The sequence below is a fragment of the Tiliqua scincoides genome, chromosome 1, assembly GCF_035046505.1.
Source record: "Tiliqua scincoides isolate rTilSci1 chromosome 1, rTilSci1.hap2, whole genome shotgun sequence".
NCBI classification, from domain to species: Eukaryota; Metazoa; Chordata; class Lepidosauria; order Squamata; family Scincidae; genus Tiliqua; species Tiliqua scincoides.
Window position 1 is genome coordinate 286,157,968 of NC_089821.1, and position 20,341 is coordinate 286,178,308.

The following is a 20,341-nucleotide window of genomic DNA, read 5'->3' on the forward strand; positions in this document are numbered from 1 at the left end:
GGGCACGAGCCTTTTGGACCCTGTGGAATGGGGTTGGAAACTGTGCTTCGTTCTTCCAGAAGCAGAATTTATAGCGTCAGAGAAGCCTTAGGAAGCTTCCCCGAGTCAGCCTACAGTTGTGTGAAGCTCTGTGAGCCTCAGGTGAGCGGGGGAGGGGGCTGGTGTATTGGCATGTGGGGGTAACAACAGTTCACAGGGGGGCCATCGTGGTCCTTTGCTCCCAGGCATGGGGCTGGTGAGGTCCGCCACTGCTGCAAAGAGCAGAGCTCCTGAAGTTTGCAAGCATGTGTAAATACAGGTAGATAAATGTTTGAGCATCTTTTTCCTGGTGTTTCCCCCCCCCCCCATCAATGATAGGTATTGGGGGAGGTAAAGGCTGGGTCACATAACTAAGTGACAGCAACTGTTACCCTGCACATGCCTGATCTTGTCTGATCTTGGAAGCTAAGCAGGGTCAGGCCTGGTTAGTACCTGGATGGGAGACCGCCTGGGAATACCGGGTGCTGTAGGCTTATACCATAGTCTTTCGAGACTGAAGGTTGCCAACCATTACATAACTAAGTCCCTCAAGCCTTGAGGCTATTCATTAGAGTAGCTTCATTACAAGAAAGGGATCAAAGTTTCTGCAAACAAATAAATAAAATATGTCTTGTAAATACATAAATAAAAATATTATTTCTTTCTAGATCATTTTTTTAAAGTCTCATAAAGCTAGGTGGGTCCTGAAAGAGGGTCATTTTAAAAAGCGGGTCCTGGTGTTAGAAAGTTTGAGAACCACTGCTCTAATGTTAATAGCCTTTTAAAGATGCTTTTCTTTCAGCAGGAATTATTTGCAGTCATGGGAACCCACTGGGGGGAGGGAATGGCCAAAAAACAAACATACAGCTGTATGTGGGGGAGAGGGTTCCATTCCCCTTCTACTTCTCCATCCTGTAACTTAAATTGCCTCATCCTACCTCTTTACAGGGATTCAGGAGCAGATCCAGTTCAGCACACACTTGTCCTTCCCTTGTCTCTGTAAAAGCCTGATTTCCACAATGTCTCCCACCAGGAAAATGGCTACTTCAAAAAAGGCAGCTGACTTCCCTAATGGTTTGTACAGCAGCTGCTTGTATGAGTCCCTCTTGCATGGCTGCTGAAGGCTCAAATCAGGGCTCCAGCTGTGGATCAAGAGGCTACCCTGTGATGTTGGATGGTGCAAATGCTTCTACTGCTGTGAATCTCAGCCTCTCATCCCTGCTTTCTCATCTCTCTGGTGCTCATTCTTTTGAATGCTTTTGCTGCTTCGATTTGCACTTGATCTTTGACTGAAGAGTCTAGCATTCAGAACTCTTTCTTTGCTTCTTGTTCTTTCCTGGGGCCACAGAGCTCACAGGTGGCCAGGGAAGCAGAAACACCAGTAAATGGTCAAGGGACCCAGTAAGAACAGGATCAGACTGGGCAGAGCAATTTGGAATCAAGACCCCAGAGGATGAGAGCAATGGGAGCAAAAACATATTCAGGCGGGCAGCACACACATTCCAAAGTTCAGAGCCTAGCCCCCCAGAAAGGTCAGGTATGGGGTTTTCAGGACCCTAGCTGAGATCTCAGGGAACTTGTTCCAAGAGCCTTAACTGAGCCCTTGGCCCTGAGGCTTGGTCCTGCAAAGTAGTCTGGGTCAGGGGCATGTCCTCTAATGTCCTGGTGTGAGGGTCAGTGCCTTAAGAGCGCCTTGATGTTCTGGATATGCATCAGAGATGTGCCAATCCACCATGGCAAGACGTTAGTTGAATTCCAAGCCCCTGCCCCTTTGATTTGACTCATGCTCGACTCTTAATGGTCAGCCTTCAAGACTTCAGGAAAATGCGTGTTTGTCAACTTGAGTCCAAGTCTTATGAGTTGCATCAGGGCCTAGGGACTTAACCTCTGCAGTCGGTACCTACTTTGCCAGCCCCATTGGCTCCTCTCCTTTATGCCCAAGTCCTGACCGCTGCTTGAGACTGAGAGATCATTACATATATTCCAATGTTCTGCCAATGGGGGCAGTAAGCAAGAAAAGTTTCCATGTTACACTGCTGAAAGAGACCAGATTGAAGCAGTAAGAGGTGAAGTAAAGAAATGAGTTACTGTGTCTCAAATTGATTCTATCACCTGAATCTTCACAAACATAATTATAATGAGTATCAATCATTATATCACTATCTTAAACATGACCAGGAACCTTAACACGTATTACAGTCCCTCCTATGTCCATTTTGATGGCATGGTATCAGGTATCATTCCTTCCATAGTCAAAATTATGGCTCACCAAAATCCAAATTGCACAGAACAGTCTCTGACAAGTGCTCTGACTGAGACTTTGGCAGATACCCAGGGAAAGATTATTCAATGACTGTAAAAGAGCTGTCAAGAAGTTCACCTTATGCCTCATTGTTATGCACATATAATGTGTTGGGTTATCTTGATTGAGGCTGGTGCAGGTCTGAGGAGACCCATTGTGGAGTGGGAGGCTTATGGAGGGTTAAAAGGGTTTAAATCCCCTTTCCTTTCTGAAGCCTCCCAGTCTTCCCCCACCACTGGATATAGCAGACTTGTTTTTGGTGTGGCTACACCATAGGGGAATATATGATGGAAGTTTATAATATCCCCATCATATATCTCCTTATTTATCTTTCTGTCTAAATCCTCTCTTTCCTCTTGATGTTACTGTGACCAAGGGATGCTCCACTGTTACACTGTTGAGAGGTGAGATTTGAGTCTTCCATGAGCTTTTGAGGACAACATTCTCAAATCAAAGGGGCTTCTAACAGCTGTCAGCACTTTGGGTTACCCAGGTATGAATAAAGATTGACAAGTCTTAGGATTCCTCCCTTCTTCCAGCACTGATACAGCCATGCTGAGGCGTATGCTGCATCCTGCAGCAGGGGAACAGTCATGGAAGCCTCTTCATGGTAAGGGAATGTTTGTCCTCTTACCCCAGGGCAGCATTGAGGTTGCATCAGTGCTGAAAAGTTGGATAGCACTGACCCTGAATTGGGTCAGGTGATATAACAGGCCTACCTCCACTCAACATCCCAAAACATACATGACTGTGTCTCTGTGTCCTTCCCAATTTCACCTGATTGATGTTATCTAATGGAATGAGAACAATTTCTTCCTCTTTGCTTGCTCTTTGTTTTGTTTTGAATGGATTCTTTTTTGGTATCTCTTACTTGGAACTCTAAAGCACACAAATGGCCCATGTAGTTGGATAGGATTGGGCCCTTAACCAGATGGCATACCTGTTGCCAACACTTGTTCAAATTTAAGCTTTGGGACTGTATCCAATTGGTCTATACCACGTGGTCACTCCTCCTTTGCAAGCTCTCTTACTCACCTCCTCCATTCTCTCTTTCCTAAAGAAAAAAAAAAGTGATTCACAGCTGTGTTGAAAATCTGCTAAAGCTACCCAAAAGAGATTGGAGAGAAAAAAAAATTCATATGATTAGCACTGAAAATCAGTGCCCCTTGTTTGTATATTTACCACCTTTTTTGAAAAGTTTTCCAAGTTTTTTCTTTTTCTTTCCAGAGGATCTTTATGAAAGATTTACTTGTTAATGATGGGAGGAAGCAAACAAGATAAAAAGGGAGACATTAGTGACGAGACAGGATTTCAATCCTAACCGCCATTTGAAGTGAGCAATGGTCAATACTAATAACATAAGCCTAGCAGTGGAGTGTGGCCAACACACACTGGGCTGGAGAATGCTTAGTGACATCTGAAAATTCAATCAGAGACTGCAGTCAGGAAGGAAGCCGGTGTGTCTGGAATGTGGGTTTAATACATATTTATATGATGGCAAGAGCCGAAAGTGACCAAGAAAGTCTCTATTGGCATGGAATCCAGGTACTTTACAGTACAGGAGGAAAAAAAAAAATTGTGAGCTCAGCAATATCACTGAAGCATATTAAATTCATGGGTAGGGGGCATTGTACTGGGTGCACGTGGGACTTGTGAAGAAAAGAATATATCCAAGTACAGGATAGTTTTCACTCACCCTGACCTTGGAGCCCTGCTCATCACTTTCTGTTGTATTGAGGCAGAAATGAATTTCCTCTAAAATGTTATTTTTTTCATTGTGTTGAATCATAAACTCAGAGTTGGAAGGAACCTACGAGATCATTGAGTTCAACCCCCGGCCACTGCAGGCAATCCACAACCACAACATCCCTGAAAGATGGTTATCCAGCCTCTTCTTAAGGATCTCTAGTAATGGAGTCTACCATTTTCCAAGGCAAAAAAAGCATATTTAGAGCCAACAGCCACTTCATGTATGACTTTTTTGTCTTCAGAAGGTAGTCATAGGCTGCAATCCTTTTCATGCTTACCTGGGAATAAGCCCAAAGGAACTCCACAGGGCTGAGAAGCTTCAGAGAAGAGAAAGGCCATAAAGGGGGGAAAAGATGAGAAAGGGGGGGAAGAGTCAGGGAGACAGAAGGAATAAGGACAAAAAGAGAACCTGACAGGTATAGGAAATGAGCAGGAGAGGAAAGAGCAGGCAGGCTTTGGGGGACAATGGGAGAAAAAGACAAACAGAGAGAGAGGCGCAAGACCAGAGTAATACAGGAGTTATAGGGGACTGAGAGGAGGCAAAAGGCAGCAAGAGGTAACAGAGAGGGGAAGGCAGCTAGGTCCAAGAATGAAGGCCAGAGCCCACCAGACCAGGAGACACTCCATTTAAGGAGGGCAAGGAGGTTTCAGAATATGAAAGGAGCGGGGTTGACAGGGGATCACAGTTGATTGGATTTGCACTGGGGAAAAAGAAATGGGAACCTGAGCCTCCAATCAGTGTATTCAGACCTTCTCCTCTTATGGAGTAATTTGCACCTGAAACCCTCTGATGTAGACCTCCCCCCCCCCCTTGGGAGGAGACTTCAGGGACAGGGTCATATGCATATGGTTGTGCTCTTATAAAATTATACAATGTGTGGGAAGAGTGAAGAGAAAAAAGTCTTGTTCCCTGTTTCACAGTACTGGAAGCAGGGTTCATCTAATGAATCTGATTGGTGGAAGATTTAGGACAGACAAAAGGAGATGCCTCTTGATAGAGAGCATCATTACATGGTGGAATCTGTTCGCACAAGATGTGGAGACTGCCACTAGTGTGGGTGACTTAGGCTGCAATCCCAACCACACTTTCCTGAGAGTAAGCCCCATTGAACAAAATAGGACTTACATCTGAGTAGACCTGGTTAGGCTTGTGCCCTTAATTGGACAGATTCATGGAGGACAGGACTATCATGCCAATAGTCTTGATGATGATGCCCTTCCTCTGGTTTCAGCAGCTGTATGCCTCTGAATACCAGTGGCAGGGGAACAATAGTGGCCAAGGCATATGCCTTTTTCTCCTGATTGTCGTCTTCCCCGGGGGAGGTAGTGAGCTACTGTGGAAAACGAGATGCTGGACAACATAGATCTTTGGCTTGATCCAGCAAGGCCTTTCTTATGTTCTCATTAAGAGCTAGATGCTCCTATTTTGGGGTCTTGATCTTACAGGCAGAGATGCCACTAAATGGCCTACACATGCAAATGCTGCTTGTAAGAAAGATGGGTAGCCTAATCATAACTAAATCCTCCCCTGCTAATGCACCACACCACCGCTGCATGCACTGCATCCTGCAGGGAGTGGTCATGGTGGTCTCTTCCAGGGAAGAGAACATTTGTAAGGGACAAGGCCTCCATTTCCCCAGTGGGTCACCTCAGATCTGCACTAGCTATTTTGCTGCTGCGATTCTGAGCTGAGTAAGGGAGGGAGAATGGGGGAAACAGGACAAAGATATTGACTTAAGTCACTACTGCCAATATCTACCCCGTTCTGCCCACTGTTCCACCCTTCCTTCCCAGACGCTCCCCTGCTCATCTCCCTCCCTGCCCATCCCCCCCCCACACCACTGGCTTACTAGTTCAGGTTGGGGCAAGGGGTTGAGCAAAGACTGTATCACATCACCACCTCTTGCAGTGGCACTCGCACAATGGAACAGGCATAACCCCCCCCAGTGTTAGAACTCCTTGGTTAGAATTGGGTGGAAGATTTTGTTATTTTGAGCATTGCAGCATCGACATACAATTACAATTTCAATGCCTTTTCATTGAACTTAACTCCAGAGATGACGTCAGTACTCCGGATAGCAATCGCCAGGGGTTTTAAACATATAGATAACAATGCTGACAACCTTGTCTGATACCTAAGTTTCTTGTCTGATACCTTGTCTGATACCTTGTCTTAATCTTAACCTTGTCTGATACCTTGTCTTAATCTAAGTTAGAACATAACCTAAACAGGTCAGTAAATTGGGACACAGGATCTAGAGAGCAATAAATAATTAAACAAACCCAAATAAAAACTAGCTTGAGGTTACAAAAACAGTCCAGCCTAAGAGAACAGAACTAGGAGGGAAAGAACCTAGGAAGGGCCAATTCCCAACCCATTAAGAGCCCCATTAGGCTAATCCAAGCAGTCCATTCAGGAGCCTGCAGAGTAGGTCACGCCCATCAGCAGCCGTTTGCCTTCCTGAGCTTTTGTAAACTCACCTGGGAAGGCCAGCCCCCTTTCAATCAGGAAGGAAGGAGGGAGGAGGAGCCAGCCAGGAGTATAAAGCTAGGCGGGCCATCACGTGAGGCTCTCTGCAGACGCGTGTGGCCTCTGGGAACCCAGTGCCTCGGGAACTAAGTGCCAGGTAAGGCACAAGAGTTTAGCATCTGGGCGAGTTCAGCAGCAGGGTGAGGAGGCCAGGGCCCCATACACTGCCCTTCCTCTTCCATTGAGAAAAGGGCTGCTATCCAGTGTACGGTTTTTAAAAGGACCCCTAAATAAAACAACAACAACAACAACAAAAAAGCTATGCAGTCAGACAGCCAGCAGCAGGGTGGGGGCTATCCAGTGTTCTGCATCGAGTGCCACATGTATGATTATATGCCTCTGGGGCATAAGTCATGGGTGTGTCCTCGGTGCAAGGAGCTCCAGGGTCTCAGGGAAAGCGTCTGCTCCCTTGAAGCCTTGGTGGCCGACCTGGAGAAGCGCAGGCAGCCAGAGGAGGACCGTGGGGAGACTTCTGGGGATGATCAGGCTTCGTCCCAACCTCAGGCATGCAGCTCCTCGGCTGCCCGGGTGGGAAGTCTCGGGACTGGAGGACGTCATCCTGGAGAGGAGGGAAACAATCCCCTAGGGGGGATCCCTTCTCCAGGGGATGGGCCCATATTCGAGCGCACTCAGGATACTCCTCGGCGGGAGGGGGGTCGGGGGCTTCTTGTAGTGGGGGATTCGATTATTAGAAACATAGAGAGGGGGGTTTGCGACGGATGTGAGGACCGCATGGTGACTTGCCTGCCTGGTGCGAAGGTTGCGGACATCACTTCTCGTCTAGACAGGCTAGTAGACAGTGCTGGGGGAGAGGTAGCGGCTGTGGTGCATGTCGGCACCAACGACGTGGGCAAGTGTAGCTGGGAGGTCCTGGAGGCCAAATTTAGGCTTTTAGGCAGGAAGCTGAAAGCCAGGACCTCAAAGGTAGCGTTCTCTGAAGTGCTACCTGTTCCACGCGCAGGGCCAGCTAGGCAGGCGGAGATCAGGGGTCTCAATGCGTGGATGAGACGGTGGTGTAGGGAGGAGGGGTTTAGATTCGTTAGGCACTGGGGAACATTTTGGGACAAGCGGGGCCTGTACAAGAGGGACGGGCTCCATTTGAACCAGAATGGAACCAGACTGCTGGCGCATAACATTAAAAAGGTGGCAGAGCAGCTTTTAAACTGATCCCTGGGGGAAGGCCGACAGGAGCCGAGGGGCATCCGGTTCGGGACTCCTCATCCCTATGGGATGAGGATGGGGAGGTTAGAGAACAACAAGACAAAGGCAGAGTAGGAGAAGAAATTGGGAAAGGTAGGGTGATGGGATGTGATAGACGGTTTGGCACAATGAGAGGATGTGGGGACAAAGGAGCAAATAAGCAGCCCATCCTGGGGCATTCCATGTATAAATGCTTTTATGCGAATGCCCGAAGTCTACGAGCAAAGGTGGGAGAACTGGAATGTCTGGTGACAAGGGAAAATATTGACATAGTGGGCATAACGGAAACCTGGTGGAATGAGGAGAATCAGTGGGATACCGCAATCCCGGGCTATAAACTCTACAGGAGGGACAGGCAGGGGCGTGTTGGAGGTGGGGTGGCCCTTTATGTTAAGGAAGGGATAGAATCCAGCAAAGTAGAGATTGAAGGTGGGTCCGACTCCACCGTAGAATCTCTGTGGGTTAAATTACCAGGCTTGTGCAGCGATGTAATACTGGGGGCGTGCTATCGTCCTCCAGACCAGAAATCTGATGGGGACCTTGAAATGAGGAAACAGATCAGGGAGGTGACAAGGAGGGACAGGGTTGTAATCATGGGGGACTTCAATTATCCTCATATTGACTGGGTCAATTTGTGTTCTGGTCACGATAAGGAAACCGTATTTCTTGACGTGCTAAATGACTGGCTTAGATCAGCTAGTCACGGAGCCCACCAGAGGACAGGTGACTCTGGATTTAATATTGTGCGGTACGCAGGACCTGGTTAGAGATGTAAATGTTACTGAGCCATTGGGGAACAGTGATCATGCTGCGATCCGTTTTGACGTGCACGTTGGGGGAAGAATACCAGGCAAATCTCTAACAAAAACCCTTGACTTCCGACGGGCGGACTTCCCTCAAATGAGGAGGCTGGTTAGAAGGAGGTTGAAAGGGAGGGTAAAAAGAGTCCAATCTCTCCAGAGTGCATGGAGGCTGCTTAAAACAACAGTAATAGAGGCCCAGCAGAGGTGTATACCGCAAAGAAAGAAGGGTTCCACTAAATCCAGTAGGGTGCCCGCATGGCTAACCAGCCAAGTTAGAGAGGCTGTGAAGGGCAAGGAAGCTTCCTTCCGTAAATGGAAGTCTTGCCCTAATGAGGAGAATAAAAAGGAACATAAACTGTGGCAAAAGAAATGCAAGAAGGTGATATGGGAGGCCAAGAGAGACTATGAGGAACGCATGGCCAGCAACATTAAGGGGAATAATAAAAGCTTCTTCAAATATGTTAGAAGCAGGAAACCCGCCGGAGAAGCGGTTGGCCCTCTGGATGGTGAGGGAGGGAAAGGGGAGATAAAAGGAGACTTAGAGATGGCAGAGAAATTAAATGAGTTCTTTGCATCTGTCTTCACAGCAGAAGACCTCGGGCAGATACCGCTGCCCGAACGGCCCCTCCTGACCGAGGAGTTAAGTCAGATAGAGGTTAAAAGAGAAGATGTTTCAGACCTCATTGATAAATTAAAGATCAATAAGTCACCGGGCCCTGATGGCATCCACCCAAGGGTTATTAAGGAATTGAAGAATGAAGTTGCAGATCTCTTGACTAAGGTATGCAACTTGTCCCTCAAAACGGCCACGGTGCCAGAAGATTGGAGGATAGCAAATGTCACGCCTATTTTTAAAAAGGGAAAGAGGGGGGACCCGGGAAACTATAGGCCGGTCAGCCTAACATCCATACCGGGTAAGATGGTGGAATGCCTCATCAAAGATAGGATCTAAAAACACATAGACGAACAGGCCTTGCTGAGGGAGAGTCAGCATGGCTTCTGTAAGGGTAAGTCTTGCCTCACGAACCTTATAGAATTCTTTGAAAAGGTCAACAGGCATGTGGATGTGGGAGAACCCATGGACATTATATATCTGAACTTTCAGAAGGCGTTTGACACGGTCCCTCACCAAAGGCTACTGAAAAAACTCCACAATCAGGGAATTAGAGGACAGGTCCTCTCGTGGATTGAGAACTGGTTGGAGGCCAGGAAGCAGAGAGTGGGTGTCAATGGGCAATTTTCACAATGGAGAGAGGTGAAAAGCGGTGTGCCCCAAGGATCTGTCCTGGGACCGGTGCTTTTCAACCTCTTCATAAATGACCTGGAGACAGGGTTGAGCAGTGAAGTGGCTAAGTTTGCAGACGACACCAAACTTTTCCGTGTGGTAAAGACCAGAGGTGATTGTGAGGAGCTCCAGAAGGATCTCTCCAGACTGGCAGAGTGGGCAGCAAAATGGCAGATGCGCTTCAATGTCAGTAAGTGTAAAGTCATGCACATTGGGGCAAAAAATCAAAACTTTAGATATAGGCTGATGGGTTCTGAGCTGTCTGTGACAGATCAGGAGAGAGATCTTGGGGTGGTGGTGGACAGGTCGATGAAAGTGTCGACCCAATGTGCGGCGGCAGTGAAGAAGGCCAGTTCTATGCTTGGGATCATTAGGAAGGGTATTGAGAACAAAACGGCTAGTATTATAATGCCGTTGTACAAATCTATGGTAAGGCCACACCTGGAGTATTGTGTCCAGTTCTGGTCACCGCATCTCAAAAAAGACATAGTGGAAATGGAAAAGGTGCAAAAGAGAGCGACTAAGATGATTACGGGGCTGGGGCACCTTCCTTATGAGGAAAGGCTACGGCGTTTGGGCCTCTTCAGCCTAGAAAAGAGACGCTTGAGGGGGGACATGATTGAGACATACAAAATTATGCAGGGGATGGACAGAGTGGATAGGGAGATGCTCTTTACACTCTCACATAATACCAGAACCAGGGGACATCCACTAAAATTGAGTATTGGGCGGGTTAGGACAGACAAAAGAAAATATTTCTTTACTCTGCGTGTGGTCGGTCTGTGGAACTCCTTGCCACAGGATGTGGTGCTGGCGTCTAGCCTAGGTGCCTTTAAAAGGGGATTGGACAAGTTTCTGGTGGAAAAATCCATTATGGGGTACAAGCCATGATGTGTATGCGCAACCTCCTGATTTTAGGAATGGGTTAAGTCAGAATGCCAGATGTAGGGGAGGGCACCAGGATGAGGTCTCTTGTTATCTGGTGTGCTCCTTGGGGCATTTGGTGGGCCGCTGTGAGATACAGGAAGCTGGACTAGATGGGCCTATGGCCTGATCCAGTGGGGCTGTTCTTATGTTCTTATGTTCTTACCATGAACAATGGGGGAGGGATTAGAATTTCTGCTGCTGCTGCTGCTTACATTTACAAAAGCACCAAGATGAGCCTATAAAGTTTTGTTTATATTTCAAAAACGGCATGCCAGCTTTGAATCCCTTCAGTGCATCTAACAAAAGGCCATGTTCAATACTGTCAAATGCTTTCTTGGCTATGAGGAAAGCAAAAAACCATTTTGTAATTATGTTCCTGTTACTTGGTTGTAAGATTAACAGCACTTTTGGTATTATCAAGAAATAGTTGCCCAGAAAAAAAACCAGATTGTTTGACACATACATACAGTAGTTAGCTATGCATCTATTAAGACTTTTCACTTATACTGATGCCCAGATCTTGGAGTCCTCATTTAAAGGCAGAATGATGTGAAGCTGCATTTGTTAGTTCTTTCCATTTCTTATGAATTAACATGATCATAAAAAACATAAGAACAGCCCTGCTAGATGCCATAGGCCCATCTAGCCCAGCTTCCTGTATCTCACAGTGGCCCACCAAATACCCCAGAGAGCACACCAGATAACAAGAGACCTGCATCCTGATGTCCTCCTTTGCAATCAGGAGGTTGCACATACCCATTATGGCTTGTAACCCATAATGGATTTTTCCTCCAGAAACTTGTCCAATCCGCTTTTAAAAGCATCTAGGCCCGATGCCATCACCACATGCTGTGGCAAGGAGTTCCATAGACCAACCACATGCTGAGTAAAGAAATATTTTCTTTTGTCTGTCCTAACTCTCCCAACACTCAATATAATCCTTGCATTCTACCAGAATTCACATATTTTAGAATATAACAAACATTTTTTTCCCCAAACAATAATTTCAATGGGACTGTAACTCTGCCAGAGGGAACTTTATAAAACTCAGCTGGAAGAATATCAAGTCTTGGGGACTTATAGCCCAATCCTGAATTGTCCGGAGCTCAGGAACCAGGTGGCTCCATGGAGGGCTCCCGCCGGATCCTGCACCTCCCGCGCTACCGCGGGAGGCTCCTCGGGAGAAGGGGACATTTATCCCCTTCCCCCAAGTAAGGGAAGCAGCCCCGCAATGGGGCTATTCACTTTAGTGGCGACCTTTTGGTCACCACTAAAGTAAAGGCGCTTGTGTAGGGCGAGCTACCCTTGGATCCTGCGGAGTGCCTTGGATCCTGCCTCCCCCCTCCCCCTAACACACCTCCCCCACACCCTCGACCACGCACCATCTCCCGTTTTGCAGCCCGGTGGTCCCGAAGACCGCTGAGCCGTGGAACCCAGGTGCCCGCCGTGCTCTGGCTCAGCGCTGGCCGGAGCTGGGCTAGCTCTGGTGGGAGCCTGGCGGTAAGCCCTGCAAACATGCCTCATGGCACGTTTGCAACTGAGGTCTGCGGTGCAGACCTCAGGATCAGGATCTTAGGTTGCAATCCTAACCAACTTTCCAGCACTGATGCAGCTTTGCCAATGGGGTAAATGCTGCATTCTGTGGTGGTGGGGCAGTCACAGAGGCCTCCTCAAGGTAATGGAACACTTATTCCCTTATCTTGAGTCTGCATTGCAGCTGCATCAGGCTTGGAAAGTTGTATAGGACTGGGCTTTTATTTAGCTTGAGAGATTTCATTGGATTTTTTGGTATTGAGAGGAGTGCATTCAAGATTTACCTATCCTCCTAAGCTGGTTTTTGCAAATTATCTAGGTACAATTTAATACCTGCTACTTTTGGTTGTTCTAATTACATACACATTTGTAAAATACCCTACAAATTCAGTCAAGTTCTTATCAATACTTTGGGTCAACCTCTATTCACTGTTTAACTTTACATACGGTATCAAGTTTTATCTCCAGGTAACTGGTTAGCTAGATTATCCACTTTATTACCCTTTTCAGATTGTCTCTGATTGGCATATTTTAAAGCTCTTTCAACTTCAGGTGTAAGATTTTAATTTACCAGGCTGCTGTAACTCTCCAGATCTACAAAAACAGTCTAATATATATTTTTTGCACTTTGTCAAGCACCCATAATCTTCTCCAACAAATCTCTAATTACTTCCATTTTTTTTTCCTCTTCCTATAGTTTGAAATATTTATAAGACATCCCCTTATATAAGCTTTGGCAGTGTCCCAAAACATTGTCTAATCCATTCCCTCTGTATATTTCACTAAAGAAATGCATAAACTGTCTCTTGATTTCCTGCATTATCCCCTCATCTTTTAAAAGTATCCAACCTCTGATTTGCTGATTTACCTACTTTCAGATCTGTTCTCCAGTAGCATAGTGTATGTGTGTGTGTGTGGGGGGGGGGGGGGAGTACTGCAGGTATGTACTGCAGGCATCCCAACGCATTGTGTAAGCGTTGGATCCTACTTGCTGTTGGATCCATTCTGGGCAGTGACAGCAACACTCAGAAGCTTATGAACTAAATGGTGTCTCCCCTGCATTGCTATCACTGTCCGGAGAGGTTCTAATGGCAAGTGGGAGGGGCTGCTTACATGGTACATTGCTGTGACTGCAGTAGTTATCATTTCCCCCCCCCGTAGTTATGCTACTGCTGTTCTCATATGATGACTAGAAGTGCATTGGTGGATAAACTCATCTGACCAATTATTGTTTCATGCAGACTAAACTTGCATAGTATTTAAAATTAATTAAAGCTATTTCAACTTCTACAATTTCCCTATTTCCAATAAAAAGGCTACTCTTTTTGTTCTTATAGCATACCACCTTAGGCTTAATAATTGAAATATCAATTTAAAGGATAATTCCGCACTTACATTAGATTTTTCTTTACTCAGCCTGTCAGTCAGAAATTTAAGTTCATGCTTCCTGCTTAGAACTTTGATGAAAGATTGGTTAGAAATGCAGTCTATTTATTTTCAACCTTAAATTCAGGGTTCTCTCTTGACATTTTCAACACTAGAACTAGATTCTTTAAAAGAGACCACTACATCCTTGTCAAGAGTCTTATTTTGGGTGTATGCTATAGGGCAGGGGTCTCCAAACTTTTTGGCCAGAGGGCCGCATGAAATATCTGGCACAGTGCTGAGGGCTGGAAAAAATTTAAATATAAAATTTAAATAAATAAATTAGAGATAGAACTTTGATGAATGAATAAATGAATGAGTGGGCTAATTCACTCAGCCTCTCTGGCCCTCAGAACACCCTCCAGATGCAAACAGAGCACAACTCTGGTCATGTTCAGTCGAGTGGGCCAGAGGCTTTCAGGGGACAAGCTCCTCCAACATAGGCAGGCACTCGATGTTGTTCAGTGCTTCCTCGATTACTGCATTTTCTCAGGAATACAGCTCAGAGTAGTGCTGCACCCAGCGGTACAATCAGGGTACAAAAAGGGTACAATCAGTTAATAAACTGCCCACCTCTAAATACTGAATTAGTGGGAAAAATCTAAATTTTGCTTTACAGCTCCAGAAATTTTCAGAATCCTAGTGGATTTCTACCGCTTCTGACTGCAGAAAGACGTGTTGTTGACATTAAAGGCTCATTACCTCAAAGAAGAACAAGCAGGAGTCATTTATCATCATCATTATGATCATCGTCATCATCATTAGCATTGCCGTTTTAGAGTCAATCTCACTCTTGCCATTGGTCTGCAGCAAATTTTAATGTGTGCTTATCGTGATTTACAAAGCTGGGTTCTGCATGCAACAGATTACTTTGTGACATTGAAAATAAGTACATTTCATAAACGGTAATGGAGTTGAAGAACAGCATGATCCCAGCAAGGTATGCAAAATGATTAGAGCCTGAAATGAGAAATTAAATCTTTTTTAAAAGAATAAAGGACACCAAGCTTTGTTACAATGCCCTGTAACAAAGCTAAATGAGAATGTCCTTACAAAAACTTCTCACTCCACAGAGTCTCAAGTTCACCCAGAACAAGACTTCATCTAATGACCTCAGTCTGTGGGCAGATTCATACAGGAGGTTCTTTCTCTTTCTGTAATGGAGGGCCCTATGGGCACACTGTTCCACCAGAACTTACAATCCAGGGGTGCAGCGTAGTTTACGGCAGTCGCAAAAGGCAGCACGCCATTCTGTGCAACTGGGTCACTGCTGCCAGTGGGCCCAGGAAAAGCCCTGGTGCTGGTAAATCAATGGGAAGGGGGTGACTGGAGGGGCAGGGGTTGGAAAAATGAGGCTGGGAAGGGGAGGAATGTGGTGAAGACTGGGGAAGGAATGGTGTGTGTGTTGAGGTCCGGAAGAGCTGCAGCAGTACCACCAACACCTACCCCCCCAACCTCAATCTGCACTCCCAGGTCAACTGGAACTTGTACCAGCAAAATTGCTTGCACTGGTCCAAGCAGACCCATTCAGGCAGTGGACTCTGATCCTTAGGTAAGGGAATAAATGTTCCCTTAGCTGGAAGAGAACTCCAAGACTGCTCCCTGCAAGATGCAGCTTGTGCTGTGGTGGTGTGTTTGCATTGGCAAGAGGTTTAGATAGGATTGGGCTGCCTCTCACTTAATATAGAAGCTTCTTATTGTAGGAACAATTCATTTTGATGGGGGAAGTTTTGGGTGTCTTAGGACCAAAACCTAACCCGTTTTCCATCACTGGCATAGCTTTGCCGTTGGGACGTGTGCTACATCCTGCAGTTGGGGGGGCACTCAAGGAGGTCTCCTCAAAGTAAGGGTATGTTTGTTTCCTTGCCTAGGAGCTGTGTTGCCCTTATGTCGGTGCTGGAAAGTGGGTTAGGATTGCGCCCTTTGACAGTGAGGCAAGAACAAGAGCATTTCTCCAACACAGAGATTCCTATTCGCTAGGGGTGCGCATTTGCTGAGCTCATGAAGCTATGAGGAGAAATGGGAGACTTGTGGGGTTTGGAAATATGAGCAGGTGATTGTGGTTGAGGTAAATAGGAAGGGTCAGAACAGAGTTGGATGGCAATGCCAGGACTGGAAAAGCAGCTGAACTTCTCATATCCCTCAGGGAATCAGCAGTGATTGAAAGTGACAACAGCAGGCAACTCAATATGGGTGGGTTTGTTTTCATTAGCAACAATGATAATTTTTCTCTCCATGCTCCACTGATTTTGTCCTTTTCCCCCCATTTCCTAGAGTGAGCATTTGGAGCCAGTGTTTCTGCTATAACTAGGTCAGCGAGCCTAAGTAGGTCATGTTGCCTTCCTGGCCGTGGCAAATCTGGAAGTGAAGCAAGGAAGGACTGCTTGTAAACAAAAGGCAAGGGCTGGGCTTGTGAGTGTCTGTTCCCAGAGTGAACCCAGAGTGGTGCGCAGTGGACGTGTACCAGCATCTAGAACCAGAGATGTGATAGAGGATGATGGGGAAGATGGGGACAACAACAGGGTGGGATGGGAAGTGGTTAGGGCAATGTGTGAATGTATCAAGTCTAGCAGCAAAGGCGCAAACAGTGCCGGTTAGAACAAGGCCAGGGAGGTAAGTCTTGGCCATGTGAATTCAGTGGGCAATCTGAGGTTTCAAACTAGAAGGCCAAGCTGGGAACTTTGGAAGGTCAAACAACTGGTAATAAAATGAAGATCCAGATGGGAGGACTGAATCCATGGGGACAATTTGGGAGAGCAGAGAAGCACAGGGGAAAAACCTGGAAACACTGATTGCTGGTGGCATTCATAGAAGAGTTGGAGACAAGAGATGAAGCAGATGTTGATGGACAGAAGTGTGAACAGAAAACTCACAGGAGTACAGAAAGCCTAGTAGTAAAGTTATTTGGAATAAGACTTCCAGGCCCAATAGTGAACTTCCACCTGAACAGAGAACCTCCAAATGAGCAGCTTGAAGTTGTTTTTTTTTACCCAAACTGCAGCCAATCCGAATGGAGATTGTCTGAGTTCCACTGTATAGCCATAGTCTGAACAGAGCTTTTAGTCTTCCCCACTGTGTCCATAAACAGCTTAAGGCCCAAATATAGCCAGGGGAAGTGCCACATACATCAGTGCACAGGCAGCTCCACTGGTGCAGAAAACCGTCTGCCAATGGACATTGCACAGACATCAGTGCAGCAGCCAGACAGCCATGTGACACCACCAATGGGGTGCAGACCAGCTGTAGGCACTACCCTGGCACTACCCTCTCCTCAGTGGAGAGGCTGAAAAAGGGCAGAGAGTGGGGCAGGACTGGGGCAGAACAAGCTGAAGTCAGCACCGGAAACAGACAAGTAAGTCTTACACCTCTTGCACCCCTCCACTGGTGTAGCTAGAGAGGGGGCGGCGCACTAAGTTTTGCAGGGAGCCTCCCTGCAGCGTGCAAGCGGCTCCTCCCCTCCCCTTGGGAGCCATTCGCCTCCGTTTAGCCTCACCACAGCGTGCAAGCGGCTCCTTCCCTCCCCCAGGGAGCAACAAGACAACAAGAGACCTGCATCCTGGTGCCCTCCCTTGCATCTGGCATTCTGATGTAGCCCATTTCTAAAAACAAGAGGTTACACATACTCATCATGGCTTGTAACCCGTGATGTATTTTTCCTCCAGAAATTTGTCCAATCCCCTTTTAAAGGCATCTAGGCCTGATGCCATCACCACGTCCTGTGGCAAGGAGTTCCACAGACCTACTACACACTGAGACCAACTACACACTTATGAAGATTCTTTTAGCCTGATAACACCATACAGGTGAATTGCACTGAATGTGTACATAGACTAGTGGTTCTCAAACATTTTCACACCAAGGTTCACTTTTTAGAACAACAATATGTACCCACCAAAAGTAATGTCATTAACTTGGAAGTGACTGGAAGGGGTGTGGCTTTGTCAGTGATGGCTCTCTCCCTATCCATCAAGCAGGATAATTTTTAACATCCCCATAAGGCAAAATAAAATAAAATAAAGTAAGTAAAAAAAAAGTTTTAAAAACGTATTAAAATAAAGAAGAACCCTTCTAACCGTCTTAAGCAGTTTCTGATATGTTGGGCAGCCCAATCCTGAGCTGCCTGGGGCGTCCAGGCTTGGCAGCACCAAGGAAGGCTGCCACCGAAACCTGCGCCTCCTGCGCTACCGCAGGAGAATTCGTCCCCTTCCTCTGAGTAAGGTAAGCAGCCCCGCAATGGGGCTACTCACTTTACGGTAAAGTAAAGGTACAGGTAAGGTAAAGGTAAGCAGATCCTCCTCCCTCCCTCCCCCAGCACGCCTCCCTCCACCCTCTTCAAGCCCCCCATCCCTGAACCGCCTCCTCCCGCCCCCGCCTACCGTTCCGTGGCTCGTCGGTCTATGAGAGTGCCGAGCCGTGGAGGCTGTGCGACCGCCCCGCGCTAGCCTAGTACCAGCTGGCGCTGGGCTACCGCAGGTGGGAGCCTGGCGATGAACCCCGCGAACGTGCCTTATGGCACGTTTACAACTGTGCTTGGCGCAACGGAGCCATGCCACCGAGCTCACGATTGGGCTCTAAGTCATTTCTACCCAAAGTTGCACGTATGCAACAGGGACCAAATGTGTACACCTGTGGGCTGAACAAAATGGGTTTAAAAAATTCCCCAGACATTCCAAAGGCTGAAATCCTATCCACATTTACCTGGGAATAAACCCCATTGATTATCATTGTTTAAAGCATATAGATGCCTGTTCAAAGTGCAGAGCTGTAACATTTCACCAGTGCAGTCACATACCTTGGTAGTAACAAGTCTAATATTTTAAAAATAAAATACACATTGAAATGAATGGGTACCCACCTGAATTTAGCTCTCAACCCACCTAATGTGTCCCACAGTTTGAGAAAGGCTAACATAGACTATTGTGGTGAACCGATACCCCTGCTCATTGGGTAAGAGGCACTTTTTCAAGTGGGTGCTCCTTTTTTTTAGCAGGGGGAGAGTAACTGGCCCACCTCACCCCAGCACTGTCTGTTCTAGTGGCTGTCTGCTGGTATTCCTTGGCATCTTTTTCGATTGTGAGCCCTTTTGGGACAGGGAGCCATTTAGTTATTTGATTTTTCTCTGTAAACCGCTTTGTGAACTTTGAGTTGAAAAGCGGTATATAAATACTGTTAATAATAATTAATAATAAACTGATTCAGAGACCAAGGTGCTAGAAGATGAACCAGCAAACCAAAGTGGTCTCCCCCCCCCCCCGCTTTTTTTGGCAAACCCCACATTATAAGGCATGTCACTCAGTCTATCTGAAAAACTCACCCCACACAATGTATAATGCCTGCAGTTTTTGGAGCAGGTAATGATTCCTACCAGAAAGAAAGCATTGTTGTTTGAATCTGATATACAACAAAGAGCTCCTTTGACACAAAGGGAGGGGCCTTTCCCGCATTTATAGCATTTATGTTTTGTGTCCCCATCTCCTCTGTTTATGGCAAACGAGGGCTTTGGCAAGTTGAAAATTATGCATAGGCCACCTCCTTTGGCTGCCCTGAAGGAGCTCCTAAAACTAATGTTCCATGTAAATGATTCCCGTTGCTCCATCTGTGGCTCCTTGATGCTCCAATCACAATGAAAGTTAATGACGCTCCTTCTCTGAGTGGCAAGAGGGCAGAACCATTGCTTACTGTGTGAGTGAATGCTCTGTTTACGCCCATGCTCCTCCAAGCCAGATTTTGCATGAGAACCCTGTTATTCGGGAGGCCTTGGGGAAAACGCTTCTGTGTCTTCTATACAACCATCCAAATCAGATGATAGATTGGACAGATCCAAGGCTTTTAGAGTGGGTGTATTTGCTATGCTTGCAATGCTGTACAGTAAGCAGCAAGAAGTTACCCGCTATGTGGTGCCAGGGCAGCTCCGCAAACCATGCCAATGGTGTAGGCAGCTGCAAAGGTCTCAGATCTGACAAATGAGTCCATCTAAGCATTTCCATGCAGGCACAACCAGGAATCAGTGAATGAGTCTTAGGACATAGCTTGTGCTTTTCTTTCCCCTGATTATTGGCTATCACAGCCTTCTAATTCAGTGGGTCAATGAGAGCTCAGTAGCAGAAACGTTCGTTTTGTTCCACGGATCTCCTTCTGACACACCAGCACTCACCCAAGAATTCTTAGAATATTTTTCTTAGAAAAAATATTTATTATAAACAAAGATTACTTATAATAATTTTCTTAGAATATTATTTGTTTGGTCTGATTTTGTCTATGTCTTCCGCATGATTCCCTGTTGTAAGTCTTCTGATGTACTGCAAAGATTATAGCAGGGGCTGCTAGTGTGCTGTAGCGACTAGAGTGTTGGACTAGGGCCAGGGAGACCTGGGTTCAAATTCCCACTCAGCTCTGAAGTTCACTGTATCACCCCCAGACCAACCAACATCTGTTATCCTAACCTACCTCAAAGGCAAGAGATGGCCACAACCGGGCATGCTGCCCTGAGCTCCTAGAAGAAATATAGAATTTAAAAAAATAAAATAAAAACAAGCCACAGTGCCTGTCTAAGGACCCAATGAAAACCC

The 20,341-nt window shown here is 46.5% G+C and overlaps 1 pseudogene; it reads left to right on the plus strand.

Annotated features, from left to right (window-relative positions):
* The first annotated feature begins 395 nt into the window (after nucleotides 1–395).
* Nucleotides 396–512, plus strand: LOC136637828 (5S ribosomal RNA; annotated as a pseudogene).
* The last annotated feature ends 19,829 nt before the right edge of the window (nucleotides 513–20,341 follow it).